Source organism: Odocoileus virginianus, chromosome 3 (genome assembly GCF_023699985.2).
Source record: "Odocoileus virginianus isolate 20LAN1187 ecotype Illinois chromosome 3, Ovbor_1.2, whole genome shotgun sequence".
NCBI lineage: Eukaryota > Metazoa > Chordata > Mammalia > Artiodactyla > Cervidae > Odocoileus > Odocoileus virginianus.
In genome coordinates, this window is record NC_069676.1 from 28,698,411 (window position 1) to 28,720,689 (window position 22,279).

At 39.2% G+C, this 22,279-nt stretch overlaps 1 protein-coding gene across 15 annotated transcripts in view; it reads right to left on the minus strand.

The window, feature by feature from the left end:
• SNCAIP (synuclein alpha interacting protein) overlaps nucleotides 1-22,279 on the minus strand; it is a 153,767-nt gene that overhangs the window by 117,017 nt on the left and 14,471 nt on the right. For 3 of the 15 annotated variants that reach the window (XM_070465107.1, XM_020891021.2, XM_020891023.2), the window contains exon 2: nucleotides 7,625-7,721. The exons of 11 other annotated variants lie outside the window; for them this stretch is intronic. The gene's annotated coding sequence lies outside the window, so the exon portion shown is untranslated. Of the gene's footprint in view, nucleotides 1-7,624; nucleotides 7,722-21,208; nucleotides 21,256-22,279 lie in introns of all 15 variants that reach the window. One more of the 15 variants, XM_020891027.2, reaches the window with a different exon arrangement.

The window sequence follows — 22,279 nt, forward strand, 5'->3', positions numbered from 1 at the left end:
TCACAGTTCTATTTTACATGAAAATTCATTAGATATTTCTTTTCACAATATTCTATAAATAAGACACAAACAGAACTGCTTGAATACGATGCTCATCATTCCAAGGTACCAGGATGAATGTGTTACTGTAGTTAAAAATGTAAAACATCTCTAAAAATTGAGAGCATAATCAGAAGGGAGACAAATGAAAATCAGTATTTTTTTTTTCAAATTGAGAATATCTACACATATGTGAAAGAACCAAGAACTTCTAGGATACCCAGAGAAACAACATGTTCTTATATGGTTAGGCTTATGATTTCAGCATACTCTACACTTGTGTGCACACACAAATACAAACACACACACACTATTGCTATCTCTTCAATCTGGCCTTGAGCACAGAAGTCTGTCAAGAGACAAAAAAGAAATCATTCCCTAAAGCACTCCTACAACCAAAGAAGGCAGAGCTGGTGAGCAGATGTTCTTTGTGGTAAAGATGCTATGATGACCACTTTATCCCAGCAAGCTTTGAAAAGCACTGCTCACACAGACCTTCCAGAAAGCTGTAATATATTATGGATGACAAAGAATTCATAGTCTATCTTTTCAAATAATTTGTAAGTAAAATGAAGAAAGTCAAACAACTCTGGCTTCCTGTAAGTCCTACTGAAGTATATGTTTTTTGCTCCAGCTGCATTAAAACACTGAGTTTAATGATAAAAATTAGCTCACTCACATCTGGGAATCATTCCTGCAAAGCTTGCCTCAAACTGTGTTCTAATTATTCGGTAATCTTGTTAATGTGATTTTAAAAGAAACCCTACACAATCCACTGACAACTGCTTTCATTGTATCCATAATTATATCCATGTCATTAGTGTCTCTTAACAACCCCACAGTTCATAATATATCTCAGCAGTCAACATTATTACTTTTTTGTGACTACTAAAAAATTTTAGAATTGACTTCTCAGCTTTCTGCTACTATGCCCTGGACATGCCAAAAATAGATCAAGTAGCTAATTTATCAACTCTACTTTCATTCACCCAAACCCCAGGAAATCATCAGATAAGCAGATAAGAATGTGAAATTCCTATTACTCAGTGACTGGCAGGAAGATGTGTATTTCAGTGTCTACTAATTTCGCTGTCTCTGAAATTATCTCTAATAATTTTAGAGTTTTAAAACTCTATTAGTCCATGAATCCATGCTTTGCAGGAGGCAGAAGTTGAGTTCATTGGTGAAACTGCCTTCTACTTGAATGAAGAGAAAAGAGAAAGCTTTGTTTGACTCTGGAAACATCATCAGCTATTTGAGACAAACTCTATCCCCTCATCTTTAATACTGGAATTCTATTTTTAACCTGTTCTAGTGATGCTAATGTACTTAGAAAATATAAAACCACACAGAACAAATCATGGGATAAATGAAATACATTTTTACGTTTTAAAAAAGTCCTTGCGAGGATGAATTCTAAAGAAGTACAAAAATGCTACCAAATGATACAGTGTAAGCCATCCTGTTAGATGTGCAAAAGTCACAAGAGCATGATTTTCCTGAATCTCTAACACTTCCAGAAAGACCTGTAGCTTTGGGTTGCAGTGGACTGCCCCAAGGAAGGAAATCATTAGAAGGCATGCTTTCCTGGAGGGCAGGAAAAAAAGCAACTCATACTCATCTCTGTATCCCCCACATCACGCATCAGGATGTTTTGCACGTAATGGAAACTTAATATGTCCATTGATTGAACAAATTCCTAAAATGGGGCTTTCCCAGTGGTCCGCTGGTAAAGAATCCACCTGTGATGCAGGAGCTACAGGAAACGTGGGTTCCATCCCTGGGTCAGGAGGATTCCCTGGAGGAGGGCATGGCAACCCACTCCAGCACTCTTACCTGGAAAATCCCGTGAACAGAGCCACCAGAGGGGTATAGTTCATGGGTCTGCAAAGAGTCGGACATGACTGAAGCGACTGAGCATGCACACATTCCTAAAATGTCCTATCAGACAGAATCTCAGGGAATGAAAGTCTACTCTATCTCCTCTTTGTTTCCGGTCTCTTCCACACATCCTATTTCCATTATAAAACTATACCAAAACCTCTGGCTCCAGATGTTGAGCTATGCTATAATCCATGAGGGATAAGATATGATCATGTTATGCCACCAATGGAGGATGGGAATAACACTGGACAGAGAGCCTCGGAGAAAGGTCTCAGGCAAGGACATACCGCCAACATACTACAGAAGACCGGGAGAGCCAACACCCCTCCAACCCACAACAAACAAGAGGAATAGGACACACTGTTCTTTTGGTTCTTCTACTTCTGTGACTAATCCACGATAAACAGGGCCCAATCCACTGACCTAGGGATGCCTTGGACTCTTCAGGACTTTACATATATCTCAAGAAGCATGTATGAGAAAAAAAAAAATCCAGTATTTTCATTAATTATATTGATCCTATGTTTAAAAGTAAGAAACGATAGGTACTTTGAAAGAATTAAATAGGTGCTATAATTAGGAAACACACGAGGGCACACTAATCAACCAACAACAATAAATCTGATATTAACATTCTGTCTTGAAAGATCAATTGTCACAGACCTTTTGTTGACAATGCTAGTGAATTCTGGCATCTGCCTATGGCCAGGTTGGCTCTTCCTGTCATATAAAATTTCAAGCAGCATTCAGTATACAGCCGGAAGGGGCTGCAATCTTCACTGTGCCTGGTATACATGTCCATAATTCTTCAAGACAAAAGCACATTTGGTGGAATGTGTATATTTACTATTTGCTAAGCTGACAGCATTTTATCCCATTCATTTCTGGGCCTTATATCTAAGCCAAGGATTTTGTGTTCCATCTTTATGATGAAATTCAGATTTTCTACTCAAGGCAACTACTTCAATTCAAAAGACTGAGTGTAATGGCACTTAGAAACATTTGCAATTGGTTAAATTTAGGGAGCTGAAAAAGCATAAGGCAAGAGAAGATTTTAAAATACAGAATAAGAATTTTAAACTCAATAAATAAATTATTTCCGTTAAATTCCAAACTTCAATTGTTACTTCTCAAACTACAAAACAAGCATTTTAAGGAATGCTGTATTTGTCCTTCTGTACCTTCCAGTGAAACCGTCTAATAACAGGCTTTTGATTATTGACACATTTTTCAATGGTTGCTTATATAAGAGATGTTGGTACTTTCCAACTGTTTTCTGACTTCATGTATCATCTGGACTTTCTCTCCTTGTTTCCTTACAGCTCAAGGCTTTCTCTTATCTGAAGCCATTGTTGGTTGACATGAAAAATGGACTCTAGTACAACTAATTCCACCAAATGAGAGAAAAACCTAAATCTCAGTTATGAAACAATTAATTATAAAATCATTAGGTAGATTTTATTATACTTGAAGCTGTGCTTCTTTTCCATTAACAATTCTCTCAATTTATTTTCAGCTATATTAGTGATCTTTAATATCCTCACTGTATTTTTTTTTAATAGAAAGTGTCTCTAAATGATTGACTCACTCAGTCAACAATTTCTCATGGGTTACAAATTATGTGTCAGGTATTGGTCTGTGTACTGCACTTACAGGACTAAATAAAAAACAAATTTCCTGCATTCACGTAACTTACATTTAAAAAATTTTTTTTAAAAAGGCAATTTAAAATTTTCTGAAATGAGCCTTGAAGGTAATATAGCTTACATTTTGACAGGGGAAAAAAAACAAAAAGCATTATAAAACTCCAGGCTGAGATGGGTGCAAGGAAGATAAACAGAGCAAATGAGGCCGAGAGTCATAGGGTTGTGCTAGTTTTTTAACAGAGTGGCTAGAGAAGGCCTGGTAAGATGACACTTGGGTAAAGGTGTCTGAAAAGAAAAGAAAAAGAAACCTATCCTGGTCTTAGACCTTAGCCACCTTATCTTCTGTAGCTTGGTCATCACCAGAGCTGATATTTTGGTCCCTCTCTAACTAAGACTTCTCAGCTGGAGAACCACAGAGCAACGGCTCTCAGTCTGGGGTGATTTTGCCCCTAGAGGACATGGGGCAATGTCTGGACATTTCTAACTGTCACATCTGGGAGGAGGTTACATATTCACATGTGGTTGGTAGAGGCCAAAGATACAGCACGATATCCCCCAATGTACACAGACAGCCCCCACGACAATAAACGATCTGACCCCAAATGTCAGGAGAACCAAGGAGGAAAGGTTTTGCCATATATGATAAAGAATGCTTGGCCTCTCCCAAACACTCAATACCTACACCTAAGAGAAAACCAAAAACATTTTCAAAGAATATCATTTTAAAGAGTATCTATGCAGAACTTACTTACAAAACAGTTTCAGTGATTCATTCAAGCAAAAATAAAGATATAATTACTAATGTTTCATTATTTCAGTTTAAGTAACTGCTTACATATAAAAGCTATCTGTTCTTTCAAATACTCAGTAATTAAAACTTGCAATAATTTCAACAGTCTCCAGTGAAAATTATTGAATTAAAAAAATGTACCTAATATAATGGTAAGCTTTGGTTTCAGTAAAAAGATTTTAGACTGTAGGGATTGCTAGGAGGATAGTGAGATGAAGGGGGAACATGAGAAAACTACTTGACTGGCAAGGGTTAAACTCCAGAAGTGGACACTGAGCTATCCACATAAGAGGCTAGCAGAGAATAATACTTGACTAATTTAGTTTGGCAGGGTTTCTCAAGTGGCGTGAGTGGTAAAGAACTCACCTGCCAATGCAGGAAACCTAAGAGATGTGGGTTTGATCCCTTGGTCGGGAAGATTCCCTAGAGGAGGGCATGGCAACCCACTCCAGCATTCTTGCCTGGGAAATTCCATGGACAGAGGAACCTCATGGGCTCCAGTCCATTTAGTTTGACAGCTAAGTACCTAAGTAGGTTTCAACATTAAAATCTTCTGTTTCTATTGTGTCATTAGAAAACCTGGTTGGTATGAAGGCCATACAATGTTTATGATGAACATATTTGTTAAAACTACTCTCAGATGCCATCTGCCATGGGATCTCTTCCAATGCAAGTGTAATCACAAGCTTAGGAGGAAAGGAAGAAAAAAGACATTCTATTTTGTTTCTTACTTAAGGAAAATACAGAGATAGATCTTCACATATCAATTGCAAAAATCCCCTATATATCTCTAAGATAAGAACAATATTTCTTAAACATTCTGCCTCTGGAAAAAGAACACAGCCTGCTTATCACACTGTTACCATGAAAAAAAAAGGGACAAATGAAGAAGCTCACACTGTGGGATGCATTATACATATTGCTGAGTGAAGAACACAGTTGAGAAGACACAGGCTGTGTTAAAACTATGTGTTTGGGACCAGGATTGAGTCCTTTCACCACCACTGACCTGGAGAATGGCCATGGCAATTTCCTTAGCCTCTCTATAAGCTCCAGTTTCTTTATCTGTCAGTCGGGGATAATGGCCATCAAAGTCCCCCTGTCATGAGGATTAAGTGACTATACAGAGATAGAGTGCCTGCGCTAGACTGGGCACTGCATAAAGCTCTGGTAATTACTGACGGCATTACTGATACAACTAGCTGCATATGGACTGAAATGGTCCTGCCTTTTCTTTAGCACCCAAATCCATATCCAGTGATCTGAATCACTGTGAGAGATGCCAGCTTGTTGCTTGCCAGAGGTCACTGGACACATGTAGATGTCCTTCCTATGGACACTACCTGAGGACCTGAGCGATGAGTAGTGACTCCCGCTGGCAAGATGGGACACAGAGCAGTTCTGGTTCCATTCTTCCATCCCCAAACCACCCATCTCAGGTTTCTCTACCCTTAGACTGAGTGACTTGGATAATAAGATAACAGGAGAGGAGAGGTAGGAGAAAAGGAGAAACCAAAAAATTGTCACTCTGGGTGTATTAATATTGATGGCCAGCAATAAATATCCTGACTGTGAGGACATGCAGCTGATGGGAAAACATAGCTAAAATACAAAACATCTCATGAAGCACCACCCATGGAAGTTCTACTCTCCTAGAGAAAGAGGTGGCTAGAAGACAGCCTATTTTACTGAAATTTGCTAAACTTTCTCACAGCTTATTTAACACTTCTTTAACTTTTGATTCTGCAACATAATCAAGAAGTGAATTTATGAGAGACAAAGGATTTTAGAAACAACTAAATTTTGGATGGGGTATTGTTCATTTTTGTGTGCTGGCTATTCCCATGACATACCATGTAATTCCTATCCAGCATCTCTTAAGATACCAAAGTGAAAGTGAAAGTTTAGTTGCTCTGTCGTGTCCAACTCTTTGCGACCCCATGGACTGTAGACTACCAGGCTCCTCGGTCCATGGGATTTTCCAGGCAAGAGTACTGGAGTGGGTTGCCATTTCCTTCTCCAGAGGATCTTCCCGACCCAGGGATTGAACCTGGTCTCCCACAGTGTAGGCAGACACGTTATCATCTAAGCCACCAGGGAAGTAATGATACCAAGATACCAAAGGTGGGCTTAAAAATGGTAGAGCCTTTCCCCAACAATGCAGTTTCCTAAAGAACCCCAAGAGACAAAGGCTTTTATTGCTTTTCTGAGGAGGTATGAGACAGACCAAAGTTCTAAACAGTGACAAGAGGCACAGACAATCCTATAGTTTTCCAAATAAAAGTGCTAAAAAAAAAAAAAACAAAAAAAAAAACAACCCCAGAGGTTCTTAGCATTTGCCCACACTTAGGCAGATTTCATTGAAAACTTGGGGCTGGGTTAATATCCAAAAGATTAATAAATCTGAGTCTTTAAATGGTTTGCCTTCTTAATACACTAAATCGCGAACTGAGAAGTAGATGGTTCCTTTGATTAAGGTACCATAAAACCATAAGTAATGTCGATTTTGTATTTCAGAGTCTTGGATGAATCTTAGTCACTCAGTCACATCTGACTTTTTGTGACACCACAGACTGTAGCCTGCCAGGCTCCTCTGTCTGTGGAATTCTCCAGGCAAGAATACTGGAGTGGGTTGTCATTCCCTTCTCCAGGTGATCTTCCCGACCCAAGGACCAAACTGGGGTCTCCTGCATTCCAAGCAGATTCTTTACCATCTGAACTAACAGGGAAGTTATTTCAGAGTATGCACTACCAATTTGTATGTGTTAACTAGAAAATGCCAATGACTAAAGTAGCCAGCTCATTTACTGACCACAGTGTGTTACCCTGACGACTGAAAGTAACTTAAGTTTCAAAATCTTCATCGAGGCCAGGAAACTGAGACTGCTCAACCTGTAAAGTCTGTATACTTCTCTTTCAACACTTTAAAAATGTACCCTGTCAGTTTTAAGAGAGACAAGGTGCTGATTATCCTCACTGGTTAGCCAAGACATAAAGTAGAAATTTCTGGCACTAGAGATTCTAGCGTTTAAATATGTCCTTCTTTATGGTAGAGCAGGCCCCTGGGGTTGAAAGTAAGGGAGGGGTTTCAAGCCAAAAATGCATTTAAAAACATATATCTTCCCTCTTACTTCATGATCGCTAGAATCAATTTATAAATGCCTAATCTCTATTTAAGTTTAAATCCTAAGGTTACTAGAGCTAATTTATGGAAGTTCTCATGTAAGCAGCCTGAAAATCAGCTTAATAAACAGGCATTACTCACCATCAGCAAGTGCCTAATAAATTTGTCTAGACACAGGTGACGAGGCAATAAAATTCACTCTAAAATTTCCACGGACTTGTGGGATTCATGTGGTTCTCTGAAATAATGAAATATAAGTGTGCACATATTTTAATAAAAAAGGGTCATTGAAATGATTGTTTATGTTTGTAGCACAAAGTAACAGTAAATACTGAGGATATTATGCACAATTGACAAAGCTGAATACTTTAAGGGCAGATTAACTTTTTAAATTACTTTCATAGCTGCTGTAAATTATTTGAGAAACATTCCCTTGCTTCAAGGTGTCAACACTTTGAATCACTGGTCTTTTACTCGGTGATTCTCAGTATTTATTGATGAAGGAAAGGGATGAAAGCTTCTCTGGTGAGGTAAGGAAGAGGTCTGTGTTGGAAGGCACTAGAATATTTCATCTCTCCCTCCATTAATTCCCATCTTCATCCCCTACTTCATTCTTACCAGGGATCCCAGTCCAAAGGAGAGGAAAATGGGATGGTTCTCTGTATTCACATATATATTGAGGGAATCATACTTCAGAGTACTATTTATATTTGGCTCCTCAGTATTCAAAGTAACTCGGTTTCAGCTTGACCCCTCCACATCCATCACATGTTTGAGAAACATAGCAGAATTCCCATGTTCTCTAGTGAACAACTGAATCAAAACTCAACACATGGAAAAAACACCTCAGGTGCAATGGGGGAAAAGAATCTCTCCACAGTTCCCAACTCTAAGTAGGCTTCACACAGTAACTTTTTCTGAACTGCTTGTAAGGGCAATTTATGAGTTCCTGATTGCTATAACATATTGTGCTCTTAAAAGGAAAAAGGTAATAGAAGTTTGGCTCCTTGCTGGCATTCCATTTTTTATAAGATTATTATATTGTCTTCAGGCTGGGTTGAGTCTGAAATTAATATAATTAACCTCCTGCTCAGCTACATGCATGTATTTTCCATTCTCATTCATCTTTTCTCTCTGCCCCTGCAGACAGACTTAGAAAGGAAAGAAACCTATGTTCAGTGGTCTAACATTCATTGTTAGTTCCCAGACTTCTGTTCTAGAAGCCAGCATCAGTTGAATGTGAAAACAACCTGAGAAATCACAAGAGACCCTTCACAGCCGACCAACTTGGTTTCCATAAACAGCACTTACATTTTCTGTTAAAAATGTTACAAAAACATATCAAGGATATCAGACAGACAAATGATCAGATAAAAACTGGCTACAAAGGCTTAAATCAGGAAAGGAAATCTCAAACTGAGATATAAATGGGAAAGAGGAAATTGGGTATTCAATTTTGGACCAATCAATAAAGAGACAGTATCCCAAATGAAACAGGATTCCAACTTCCTATACCCCCACCTCCTTTTTGGACTAAAATATATGTGGCTTAACCTAGAAAACTGGAGCATTTTTCACACTTGAAGAAGAAAATTTAAATCTATCCAAAGTTGGCTCTGATTCCATTTTGAAGATTCTATTAAGATAATTAGTTTCTTACTCAAACTGTACTGGCATTCCATGTATGTCCAATGGAAGACAATCAGAATTCCAGTTTCCCATGACTTAGATGCGAATGAGAACACTGGATGCCTTCGGGCCATATGTAGCCCACATCAGGGATTGATTTGGTCTTCTCAGTGTTCTAAAATTAAGGAATTTTACAAAAACATCCATATTTTTATCCTCTCTTGAAAATTAGATGTAGAGAAATTGGTACTACTTTTCAAAATGATCACAAACCCAGTTGCTTCCTTCAGATCAGGACACCAACACGCAAGCTGCCACCCTCCCCCCTGTATAAAACCCAAGTCCCCCTCCAGGTATCTGATAGCTTCCTGCCTGTGTATGCACACGCCCTTAGGCTACCCTAGAAGCAGAGGTATGCATGAATCTTTCTATAAACGCTTATGTTTATCCCATAAAGAGGTTTTAGGAAATGAACATTCCCTTGAAGACGTAGGCCAAGAGATTCAAATGACATACAAAACCGCATTCAAATACTATGGGGATCTAAAATAACAGTGAAACCTGAAAGTCTTCATTAAATCCTTGTCCATTATATATGAATTCTCAAGATATTATATTACTACTTGATTCCTAACTTCACTGTGGGGGAAAAAAAGAGAACTCAAAGGGCATCTTTAATTTGGTTCTCATTCATAAACTTTATAAATTATCAGTATCAGCATAACTTAATATATGTAAAGATAGATATGAAACAGTATTACTGTAGTTCTGTGACCATTTTAATACCCAGAACAATAAAAAAATAATAAATTCTTAGTTGATCTTGACTGCAGCACTAGGACTGATAATTAAGTTTACAGCCATTTAGATTAATACTGATAAATTGGGAAGCTGAGTTATGGTTGTTAATGAAGACATGCATTCATGATACAGTCAAATCTCTACAAGTTTGTACATGAATATCCTTCTCTTCTCATTTCAAAAAGCAAACATACTTTCATCTGTTTTCAATATTAAAGCCCCAAATAATTTATAATGCAGTTATACAATATATATGGGACACTGCATCAATCATGTCAAAATATCTGTTTCATTCAACTGTTTCTGAAATCCTCCATTAAATTAAGATTTGTGTAGCAACCAAAGACATACAAATAAAGTAATCGCTGCTTGAGAAAAGACATAAAATACTTCAGATTGAGATTGTCATTAACTTTTATCAAAGAATACATGTGACTGAAAATATTACAATGACTTGCTTTATTCCTTTTTTTACTATAGAAGATGAAATATTATATGAAAATCTGACAAAAGTCTTAAAGTCCTCATGGACTATCTGACACAAGCGGTATCCTATTCAAATAAGCAAAGTAACAAGAGAATCTTGCCTACTTCAATCGTGCTGTCGAAAACAAATCAGAGGATGCCGACTGTCATAGAGCAAGGGAAGTTTTGTGTCATTTGTAACCTGATTCAACTGTGGGGATCAGTCAGCCATAGTTCCTCAAAACACAGAACACAGTGTAAAAGAACACTGTCCAGGCATTCTAATCAAATGAGAAGCCCAAAGGAAGTTATTCTAATTTAAATGGGGTTTAAATTCATTTCAAAAGGCATATACTTCAAGTGTATATATTTATATTTTTCCTAGCAGTACCCCAAATTATTTCTTTCTACTGGTTCCAAGAACCCCTCATCATAGATGAAATACTTATAACGTGGGGTCAATCAAAGTTTGGAGTGTTTCTATACTTACTGCATACACACACACACATACCTCCTTCCTCATATTAATCTCACTGAAGGGGGGATCAAGCATGGGCTTTGGAACAGGTACACCCAGCTTTACCTCTGGCTCCTAAGCATATTTTAGCATCGCGAATTTCCTTTACCCGCTAACACCTCCACCAAATGGGGACAGAAGTACGAGGCAGAAATCATCCCAGAAGGGACCCGTTTTCCTAGGATGCCAGCCCACTGTCATCTGCACTATAGCCCTGCTAAGTGAGGATAAAAATATTTGCCTTTTACCAACAGAAGTTGTCTCAAGGGTCAAAAGCAAATTTCTGGGATTTGTGAGGACCTAAACCCGGATAAGGAGACATGGTTAAAACAAGGGAAGAAAGCTAACCACTGAAGCAGAAAATCTCTGGCTAGAGTTAAAGGATTAGAACTACCAGTATAGCGTGGGATCCGAAAGAGGGCTTTGATCTGGATGAAATTGGCTTCGAGTCATGACTATATGACAAACTAGCTGTGTGATCTCAGACGTCACTTAACCTGTCTGAGTCTGTGTATTTACCAATGCTATCAAGAGAACAGTATCTCCCTCACAGAGGAGTTCCACAGATTAAATGACAGGTTAAGCTCCTAACAGGGCTTCCGTTGTGGCTCAGTGGGTAAAGAACCCACCTGCAATGTGGGAGACCTGGGTTTGATCCCTGGGTTGAGAAGATCCCTTGGAGAAGGGAAAGGCTACCCACCCCAGTATTCTGGCCTGGAGAACTCCATGGACTGTAGAGTCCATGGGGTCACAAAGAGTCGGATATGATTGAGCCACTTTCACTTTCAAGCTCCTAATACAGTGCACAAGACTAAAAGTGGCTCATCCTATTTATCTATTCCACACTCTTGCACACGCATGTGCATTCTCCTGAAGACCAATAACTAAATATATGACCACTTCCCTTTTCTATGCAAAAAACTTATTCAAATAAAACTTTTCTTGGTTTCATTTTCTTGTAAAATGAGGCTTCTGTGATAACACTATATATAACTTAAATGTAAACAATAAGATGCAGATATTATTTTTTTATTATTTCCTTCTTAAAGTTTCAAAATATTTTAGTCATTTATTCTAGAGGGCACTGTTGCTTCCAGTTCAAGATGGAAAGACATCATCCCCAGTTGCTGGGAATGATATTGCCCAATATCAACAGGGAATCGCCCCTGGCTAGACAAGAGATCCTCCACTCTCTGCTGATCGACTGAGGCTTTTGGTGAGACTGCATCAGAGCCCAACTTCTCCTGCCCACTCCCTTCCACAGGTGTTGATCCCAAGAGCACTCTCTGATAAACTTCCAGCATACAGTCTACTTCCCAGGAGTCCCAAAGTATAACAGTTACAGTCCAGAGTAACCATCTGCCAAAGCTAGCCAGTGTTAAAGGTTACTGGGGTCAGGCTTCCTGCAGCATCATAAATGAAACACCTTTTACTTTTCTTAAGAGCTGGTGCACCAGCTTCTCTACAAGTGGGTACTTTTGACTGAAGAAGATGACAGAAAATAACAAAAACAGATTATTTTAACCAAATAATTAGTTTTTCTTATTTGATTCCAGAATCAAATGGTTAATTGAACTAAGCAGTTGCTTTGACTTTGTCAAGACACAGCCCTACATCTGGCATATAAAGAAGCCTATCCTTTGGGTCTTTGACAATTGTTCAACTGAAACTTGTCTATAAAACTGCTCTCCCTAACAAATATATTCCACTAAAGATGAATCTAAAACATTAGGTTTTATTTTTATTTTAAAAACAATTATACAATATCTTGGTTGGAAAAACATGCTTGAAAATATGTATTTAAATTGTCTAAAAGTCTTCCTCCCACACTTTTAATTGTGTTAGTTGTTAAAAGTGAAGGCGCATTGCCAAATGCATTTAAAAGTACATTCTGGCCAAACCTATACTAATTTAATAATATCTCTGGCATTTAATAATACTTCCTAAACATTGAACTAAATCCACATGGAGAGGGTCTATATCATTTTTGCCGAAGCGTCCTAAATTGAAAAGGAAAACCCACTAATTACTGGACGCTTACCTAAATTCTGTGGTTAATTCATTTGCATAGGGGACAATGAAATAGTTCACATGCTGCTTATTCTAGGATTACTGTAAAGTACATGAGTTTAAGCAAACTATGTGAGTTTGAGCAAACTCCAGGAGACAGTTAAGGTCAGGGAAACCTGCAGTTCATGGAGTTGCAAAGAGTCAGACATAGTTTAGTGACTGAACAACAGAACTGTAAAACTGAACAATATTTGCACATTTTCTATAAGGAGATTTTTCAAGTGCAGACTAGAACGTCTAAAAGAAACAATTTGTCTAATATGAACCCAGTTTGCAGATGATGCTTTGTTATTACAATAATTTCTCTAATCCACTCTGTATTTTCCTCTTTCAATTTCACTAACTTCTGTCCACTGATATGACCCTGTGTGCCCACTCTTACTCATTACCTCTACCCTGGAATTGTCTCAAGTATGAATCAGGTATTGACCTTGAACAAAGACCTAACTGCCAACTCATTCGTTTGTACAGTGAACACTTAAACTTTTCCAAAGCATCTTAATTTTTCACAGATGTCTGAGAGACAAAACAATAGAAGGACGAAGAGCATGGGCTTGGATCTGAGGTACCAGGTTCAAATCCCAGCTGGGCCTCTTGTTATCTGTGTAACTTGAGCAAAGTGCTTTAAAACTTCCTCCACTTCAATTATTTTCTCCACCTATACAGTGGAGATGTTAATCATTCCTAGCTCACTGGGCTACAGGGAAGGTGAGTTAACATTTGTAAAGCATCTAGGACAGCACCTGCATGTGGTTTGAACATCTTTACTATTACTGGTTTGCCACTCTATTTTCATTTCCTTAAGTTCTTCTTATCACCTCTTCAGAGGATGCAAGCCTGTTATAGCATCCTCTCATACTGTCACCTGACTTACCCTCTTAATCCACTTCTCTGTGCTTCCCAAAGCTCAGTTTTCCATACCAACCTGCTCTTCCAAGTGGCCTCCATACCAAAATACAGCCTCTATTTGCCCACTGTTTCTGACTTCTTATTTCCAACTATCTCCAAAAACTGTACTGGTAGCCTGACAAAATGTAAAGTGCAATTTATGAACATGACTAACCAGCGAGGCACACAAATGCAGGACTGCTACTATCATGCAATCATGCAATGTTTTTTCTTAGTGAGCTACCAGCTCAGCAGGTCAAGAACCCGCCTGCCAATGCAGGAGACTCAAGAGACTCAGGTCTGATCCCTAGGTCAGGAAGATCCCCTGGAGAAGGAAATGACAACCCACTCCAGTACTCTTGCCTGGGAAATGTCATGGACAGAGAAGCCTGGTGGGTTACAGTCCATGGGGTCGCCAAGAGTCAGACAGGACTCAGCGCGTGCACACATACATAGTACACTCAGCCGTGGCTGAATCTGGCAGAGAGACACCCTAACAGTTTGACTGCTCAAGGGAAATGGGAAATGACTAGAATGTAAGATTTTCAAGTTTCAAATGAAATACAAACGTGAATTCTGAAGAACCCACTGCTTTTCTGTAAATGAGGTATGGTCTCTGTGAGCCAAGGGCCTTTATTTCTACTGTATCTAATACCATAAACAACAACACGAGCTCTGGCCCACATTCCCGAAACTCTTCAGGCCTCTGTGAGGTAGAAAGAACGCTATCTTGCTTTCATAATAGCTACTGTGTACTGGCTACGCAAGGCGGGCAGCAGTAAAATCTAGTGGGAGTCAATACATTGAGTAGACGGGACTCGGAAAATACCCAACCAACAAATAGGTTCCGTAATTATGTGACATTTTTATAGTCACATTTTTAAACCATAATGGCGCCTGAATGGTACATATTATGGTATTTCAATTTAGTCATTTATCTAAAAATGAGTTTTATCTTGGCTCATAAATAAACAGTGACATTCCAGCAACTTGAAAAGCTCAGCTTCACCTTTTGCTTTAAAGCTCATTTTACAACATGCAGAAACATGCCCTTTTGTGCCATGTTGCTTAATCTTTGATTTATGGCCCTTATCTTTGTGCTAACCTCTTTCTGTAAACTACACGAAGTTTGCACAAGCTCAGCTATTTCATTCTCATTTCTAATCTTAATGGGTTAGTTTCTCCCTAGTGGCCGTGTCTCTCTATCAAACAGGATAAGGAGAAAGTATTCACTCTTTAAGTTCACCAAATATTCAGTGCTCAGTACATTCTCAGTCTGAAATAAGCAATGCATTTCCCTAAAAGCCTTGGCAAGCTCTTCCAGAAAGCCCTTCCTTTCTGCTGTCCCCTGCTCCTCCCTCTGCTTGCCCCTACAGGCACTGGCTGCCTCCCCTCCCTCCTTCACACACTTCACTTCCACTGGACACCCTCAGCTAGCAGGCTGGGAGAAGAAAATGAACATGGCACCCCAGAATCGCTTCTCCAGTTCCATCTTATCTGCCTTAAGGTGGTGATGTCTGGATATTTACAGTCGCTCCAACTTCTCCCAGAGTCTATCTACGGCTCTAGGTTAATTGAGGAAACACTGGAGATGTCTTTGATGGAAGTGTATTTGACTTGTAGGAAATCTGCACCTTGTTCAAGGTCCAAGATGATGGAACAAGGGTAGTTTCTTAAGTCTTCCTTCACCTGTATCCATACGTTATAGACTTGGCAGGCAGGTATACTTCAATGTTTGTGCTCTGGGGTTGCTGCTAACGACTTGTTTCATTACAGATGGATTTTCTTCTCTGTTTTTTCATTACTTATGTTGTTTGGAGGTGGGAAGAAAAGGATTTCAACTCTACTATTTAAAATAGAAGTCTTTAGAAAATACTTGTAAAAGTATAAAAAGATGCTGGTGATATAATACAAGTGAAAGAAATCTAGCATACAAAATAATATATCCAGGATGGCACATAATTATGACGTGATGTCAAATACATGAAGGGGATAACACAACAAAATGTTACATCATTTTCTCAGGGTTGGAGAATGATTTAACATGTTTTAATTGATATTTTCTTGTATTTCCCAAATTTTGTTTTGAGTATTTAGCGAATAAGCATTACATTATATTCAGTGAACAATGTTTACAAAAATACATCCATGTAGCGGCACAATCTTGTCTAGGAGTCTTGACTAAGCACAAACTTATATGTGTACATTTCTTCTTTCAACAAATATTTACTGAATTTCTGCCAGGCATTATGGTAGGTTTGGGGAATACAGCAGTAAACAAATGAAAGTCTTGCACATAGCAACTTCTATTCAGGTCGGGGAGATGGATGATAAATAAGCAAATAAAGCTAGGTTATGTTAAGTTGGGATAAGTGCTATAACAGAAACAATAACATAAGGTAAAGGTACAGAGAATGACAGTGGGTTGAGAGGAGCCAGCAAACGTCATGTTCTTCCCAGGCGGCACTAGTGGTAAAGAACCCACCTGCCAATGCAGGTCTCATAGATATGGGTTTGATCCTTGGGTCGGGAAGATCCCCTGGAGGAGGGCATGACAACCCACCCCAATATTCTTGCCTGGAGAATCCTATGGACAGAGAAACCTGGCAGGCTAGAGTCCATGTGGTCACAAAGAGTCAGATGTGACTGAAGCAACTTAGCTCACACGCACATGCACCAAATGTTTTGTGTCTGCATCAATCAAAGAAACTGAGGAAGACGAAGGTAAAAAGCAGACATTTAGAAGAGACTTGTTAAGTCAATCCTACAGGTTAATTCTGTGTTCATTATCAGGTAGTCATTAAATCAATATATGTATTTATTTCTGGGCAATTCTCCTTAAGGACACAATATTTTTATCTTGAAATATATACTAATTATATCTAAGGAAACATTTCAAAAGTAGCATATTTCAAGGATTTCTTTCTATTAAGATGTTTAATTAGCTAAAATAATGAATAGTAAAATGGACTACTTAATGAACATTCAACACCAATGACCTCGAGAATTCCCACAATAAGGACTTAAGTAGGTATCATATTTTAATACACTGTGTGCCTTACATGATTACTGGCCACTTTTGTTGTTCACCTGGCCAACTATTTTCAGGAATTATGTGGGAACACTAAGTGAACTTAGGCTGTAACGTAGCAAAAACAAAGTCCCTTGAAGTGAATCTTATGAAACAAAATTGTCATTTTAAATATGAAACAAGACAACACTTCACCCATACTAACACATCCACCAAACATGAAGAAAGGCCATCGAGATACATGGGTTTAAGTGTGAATACAGTCACTGCTCCCTTCCCTACTTTTGCTAAGTCGTGCGGGTCTCCACGGAGCTGAGCCCACACTTCACCTGATTGCCCGCTACAGCCCATCCTGCTCTAGGAGCACATGCTTTCCTGTATTCACTGAATCATTAAAACACCCCAACAGAGAAAGTACCTCCACTTTGCAGGCAAAGTCGTTTCTTCCAGGTCCTGTAGCTGGTAAATGACTGAGCAAGAACTCAAACCAGGCACTCTGAGCCCAGGGTCCTCACTTTTAACCATTACTCCCACGAGTCGGAGCAAACTCTGGGAGATGGTGAAAGAGGGAGGCCTGGTGTGCTGCAGTCCATGGGGTCGCAAAGAGCTGGGCTCGACTGGGTGACTGGACCACAGCCCAGCTGACAACCCCTCCGTTCACAGTGACCACTGGAAGCTTCACTTTTTGACCCTGAAAGAATTCAGAATTACACAACAGACTTCCACACCTGAACAATTTTGGACTTAATTTAATAATCGTATGTGTGCATTTAATTTTAAATATCTCTTTTCAGAGCCATCACAATTACTCTCTCAGGATATGTCTGCTTTTACCTTTGTTTCCTCTCAGGCTGTTGCCTCATAGCTTACTTCTGCACCTACACAGTTGTTCCTCTCATCCTAATGAAGTTGTTGCACCAAAGTTATCAGACTTGTGAGTTAAACAAATTAAGTTTCACAGTAGGTTCTATGGAGCACAGGCTGGGTTCTCTATTCTTCCATTCAGTCACCTACCAGCCATCCGTTCAATACCTCTAGGAATCACTATAACATTGGGTTGGCCAGAAGGTTTTGTTTGGGTTTTTCATACTATCTTATGAAGAATTCTTTCCACTTGATTTCTACTGCCTCTATCCTCGTATGTGTATGTGTATGTGTATGTGTATGCTAAGTAACTTCAGTCATGTCCAACTCTGTGCGACCCCATGGACTGTAGCCTGCCAGTCTCCTCTGTCCAGGGGGATTCTCCAGGCAAGAATACTGGAGTGGGCTGCCAGGCCCTCCTCCAGGGAATCTTCCCAACCTAGGGATTGAACCCTTACCTCTTACATCTCCTGCATTGGCAAGTGGGTTCTTTACCACTAGCGCCACCTGGGAAGGCCCTACCCTAGTATATATATCTTTTAAATTCTCACTTGTTTTGATAAAATACTGTCTTTACTGAACTGCCTGTAACAAATCTCTTGCCCAATCTTTACTTTTCTTCTGCATTCCTTCTCTAAATCTTAGCTTGATTTTGTTTTTTTTTTCCCTTAAAAGAGAATATATGTAAGTAAATTAGCACCTTGCTTGGCCTATAGTGAGTGCTTTGTCAACACCATTATTTTGCTGTAACTATGAGCTAGACAGGAGTGCTGGGAATAAGGCAGACATGAACGAGACATGGCTCCCGACGCTGAGGAGCCTGAAATCTAGTGGAGAAAAATAAACAACCTATCACCACATACTTGTAGAAGCACCTCACCCTGACCTGGATGGAGGCAGTGGTGCAAAGGAGTGAGTAGACAGGGTAAGAAGGCAACAGGAACAGGAAAACGCCCAGGAGACTAACAGACTAGAAATTACAGGAGCTCCATGTCATTGAAAAAGTCTGGAGAAGGGTAGGGGATTGGTCATGGGCCCCAGGAGGCTGGACAAGCAGGCGGCGCCAAAAGCCTATGGATTTGTATGTCGTGCCGACGTTTTGGATTTTATCCACAGGCAATGAGGACCTGCTAAAAATTTTACTAGCTGTCATTTATGCAATAATTAGAAAGATCAACCTGGTAACCATGAGATAACTGAACAGAAAGGGCGATGGAGCTGAGTTAAGAGGTGGCAGGGGTAACCAAAAACAAAGATGACAGCAACCTAAATAAAGATACTGGAACTAGGCATGGAAAAGAGACAATAATGTTGACAGTAACTGAATAAATAAGGAAACTTGTTGAGTGGATGTCAGGAGACACTGGGGATTCCAGAGAAGAGAGTGTCATGGATGACTACCTTGAAAATTGGGGCCATTATCTAAACTAAGAATCAGAACGGAGCCGAGGTCTTGAGGGAGGGTGATGGGTTTACTGTGGGAGTGGAGACTTTGTGACAGCCAATGAAACATCAAAATGTAGGTAAGCAGAGGACAAAGGGGATCTGTAGCCCAGGGCCAGAGATAAAAACTTGGAAGTCACCAACACAGATGATAGTATGAATCCCGAGCATGGATGACACAACAGTCTGTGTAGGGTCATTTGGTAATATCACTCATTGAAAAAGATAGAAAGGCTCCCTTCTTCCATAGTGCGCAACAGATCAAGATTTGGCTCCAGCTAACGTTATCACCTGCCACCCCACACCATATATCTTACTGTGAAGTCACATCAAAATACTTACAATTTCTCAAGTCTGTTACACCCTAACACTCTCCCTGATGTTTTCTCCCTGGTCATCTCCCACTTGGCCTTAAACTCTTAAACCAAATGTCAATTTCCCTGAGAAACCTTGATAATCTGACCACCTTCCTCCAGATTCTAGGTGGACTCATTACTCCTAACTCCTTCCTACTATAGCACTCGGCCTATGCCTCTACTATTGATAGCTAATTATGTCCTCCACTAGATAGAAAATTCAGAGAAGGAAATGACTGCCTCTACACAGCAAAAGGTATTAAAGCATGTTTACCAAATGACTACATAAAGCAACATGTCCTTCATCTGCAAACACCATCCATTACTCAACTTAAAAAACCTATGCCTACATCTATTTGTCAAACAGCCATGGAAGGTTCTTGGGTATAGTGTGATATTTTTAGGATCACTTAGTACGATCTACTAAGAACTTTATTTTATTCCCACACTGCTGGTATGCATGTCGACACAACTGATGTGCTGAAAACAGTGTCATCATTTAGAATAATAACTATGACGAATATACTACTAGTTCCTCTTGGTGACTACACCACTGTATTTCCCTCAATATGAAAAAAATAGGAAGAGAGAAAATCTAAACAGAAGTAGACGGGCGGAAGGAAGCAATGGGAGGCTTCATGAGGGTCAGGAGGGAGATCGCGATGGCACTTGGATATGATGTCTCCTCTAGAAAGGACAACTTAAGGACAATAAATAAATAGTTGAGAAAGTTTCCATTTGTTAAGTGCCCAATATATAAAAGGCATATTCTTTATAAAGAAAGACAACATCAATCTTACCTGGATGCATCTTTGAAGAAAATGTTAAAGAATAAAAAGAGATCCAAATGTTCAAACAACAATCCTTCCTTCTAGAAGCATTAGCCTCTCTGGAAACAAGATATCTGTTTTTGCCACTTAGCTCCTTGAATGGAAGGGACAATCTATAAATCCTCATTTGGACTGACATCAAAAAGCCTTTCAGATTGCTATCCCTCCCTTGACTCTACTTAACTGTAAAAAAAAAAAAGAGAGAGAGAGGCATTTTTGAAACTCACTTTCTTTCTAATTTCTTCGTGAATACATATACAATTTTTCCAAGATATTGAAAGATGCATCCACATGTTCTGAAATTTCAACAACTAAGACAAATTCATTATCAAATGGAAAGACATTGTAGGATGTTTAGTTTTTCAAACTGATCATTGCTCCTTCAGGGAATTCATTAGTTCTCATTCCTGACAAACAGTTTAATTAGTGTACTATAAGTTAAAGATGAGATGGCTCCAATTATCACAGAGTGGCCTATTTTATATGACTTAAGAATGAGAACTCTTTGATGGTAGTAAGAAAAATGTGTGTTTGCAGAAAATCTACTATATAAGCATCATAATGCTGGTCTTTTATTCGGCTGTGAGTATAAATTAATAGATCTACCCTCAAGAGTCTGTAAGAAATTCAGTGCTAAGGATCATATATCTTCACACCACCAAGAGGGTATAAACGTGAAAATGCTGAGCCCCAGCTCTTACAGTAATTAAGGTGAAGATGCTGAGGTGTCCATGACTCAACCCAATTATTATTTAGCGGTCACAAATAGAATGTATTACATTTGGCATATCCATTTACTCCAAGTAGGTTATGTTTTAAGTTAGTACATACTTTGAAGTTGTAACTTTCTTTTCCAGACATCATTGCGACTCTGTACCCTGTACGGAGAAACAAGGACAAAAATCTTCAATTCACTTCTTCAGTTCTAGAATGGAAGCACTGAATGACTTCACTCTTGACTTCTCTGTTTCACTTTTTCCACTTTTAACATCTGAAACATGATAGTTATTTTCTTCTTGTCTTTTAAAAATTTGAAAACATCGTAATCACAATGAATATGACAAAGCCAGTATTTTGTAACAGGAAACAACTGCTGATGATAATCATATTTAACCTTGTTGAAAATTATGAGTTGATCATTGTTTTAAATCCTACAATGACCTCTGAAACAGGTAACCACTTGTGTCAGGTTCCCATGAGGAAACGAGTGGAACAAACAAATGCAATTTGTGGGTATTTTAATAAAGAGACCATCTGCAAAGGTGTGGGCTGGGTCTGAAGAAACTACAAGAGATGGTGCAGTACCCTAAGCTAATAAGACCAAAGGGGAGCAGTTATCAGTATGAAATAGCTGCAGGAGGGCATAGTTACCAGAATTCAGAAAGAAGCCTTAGGGAGATGCTCAAGTGCCAGGAGCTCATCTCCTGCTGATTCCTCTCACCGACCAAACCCAACCAGAAACCAGAAAGCAAGCCTGCTGATTCAGTCCAAATATCTCAGCACACAGAGTAGGCTGAGGAAGAAATAGAGTGGATTAGAATCCATTTGATACCAATCATCCCAAACTTACTTTGAGCAAGTGAAGTAATCAGTAGATATCTGGTAGTGAAAGATAAAACCATATTAAAATATCCAGAGGTTCAGTAAGCTGCCCCAGATCACACACACACAGCTAGAGGCTAAGCCAGCCCGTGCTCTGAGACTTACAACCAGTGGAGCAGTCTGCCTTCATGTACCATCTCCGACCCACACCATTTATAAGCACGCTGGTGGGTGTTTCAGGTGACAGTGAGAAGGGCAAAAAATAACCAACACCCTCTAGAAGCTTGTAACCTGTGTGCCAGTTTTGTTATCTCACCTTTCCATCTTACTATTATCAGATTTCCAAATTCCCTTCTAGCA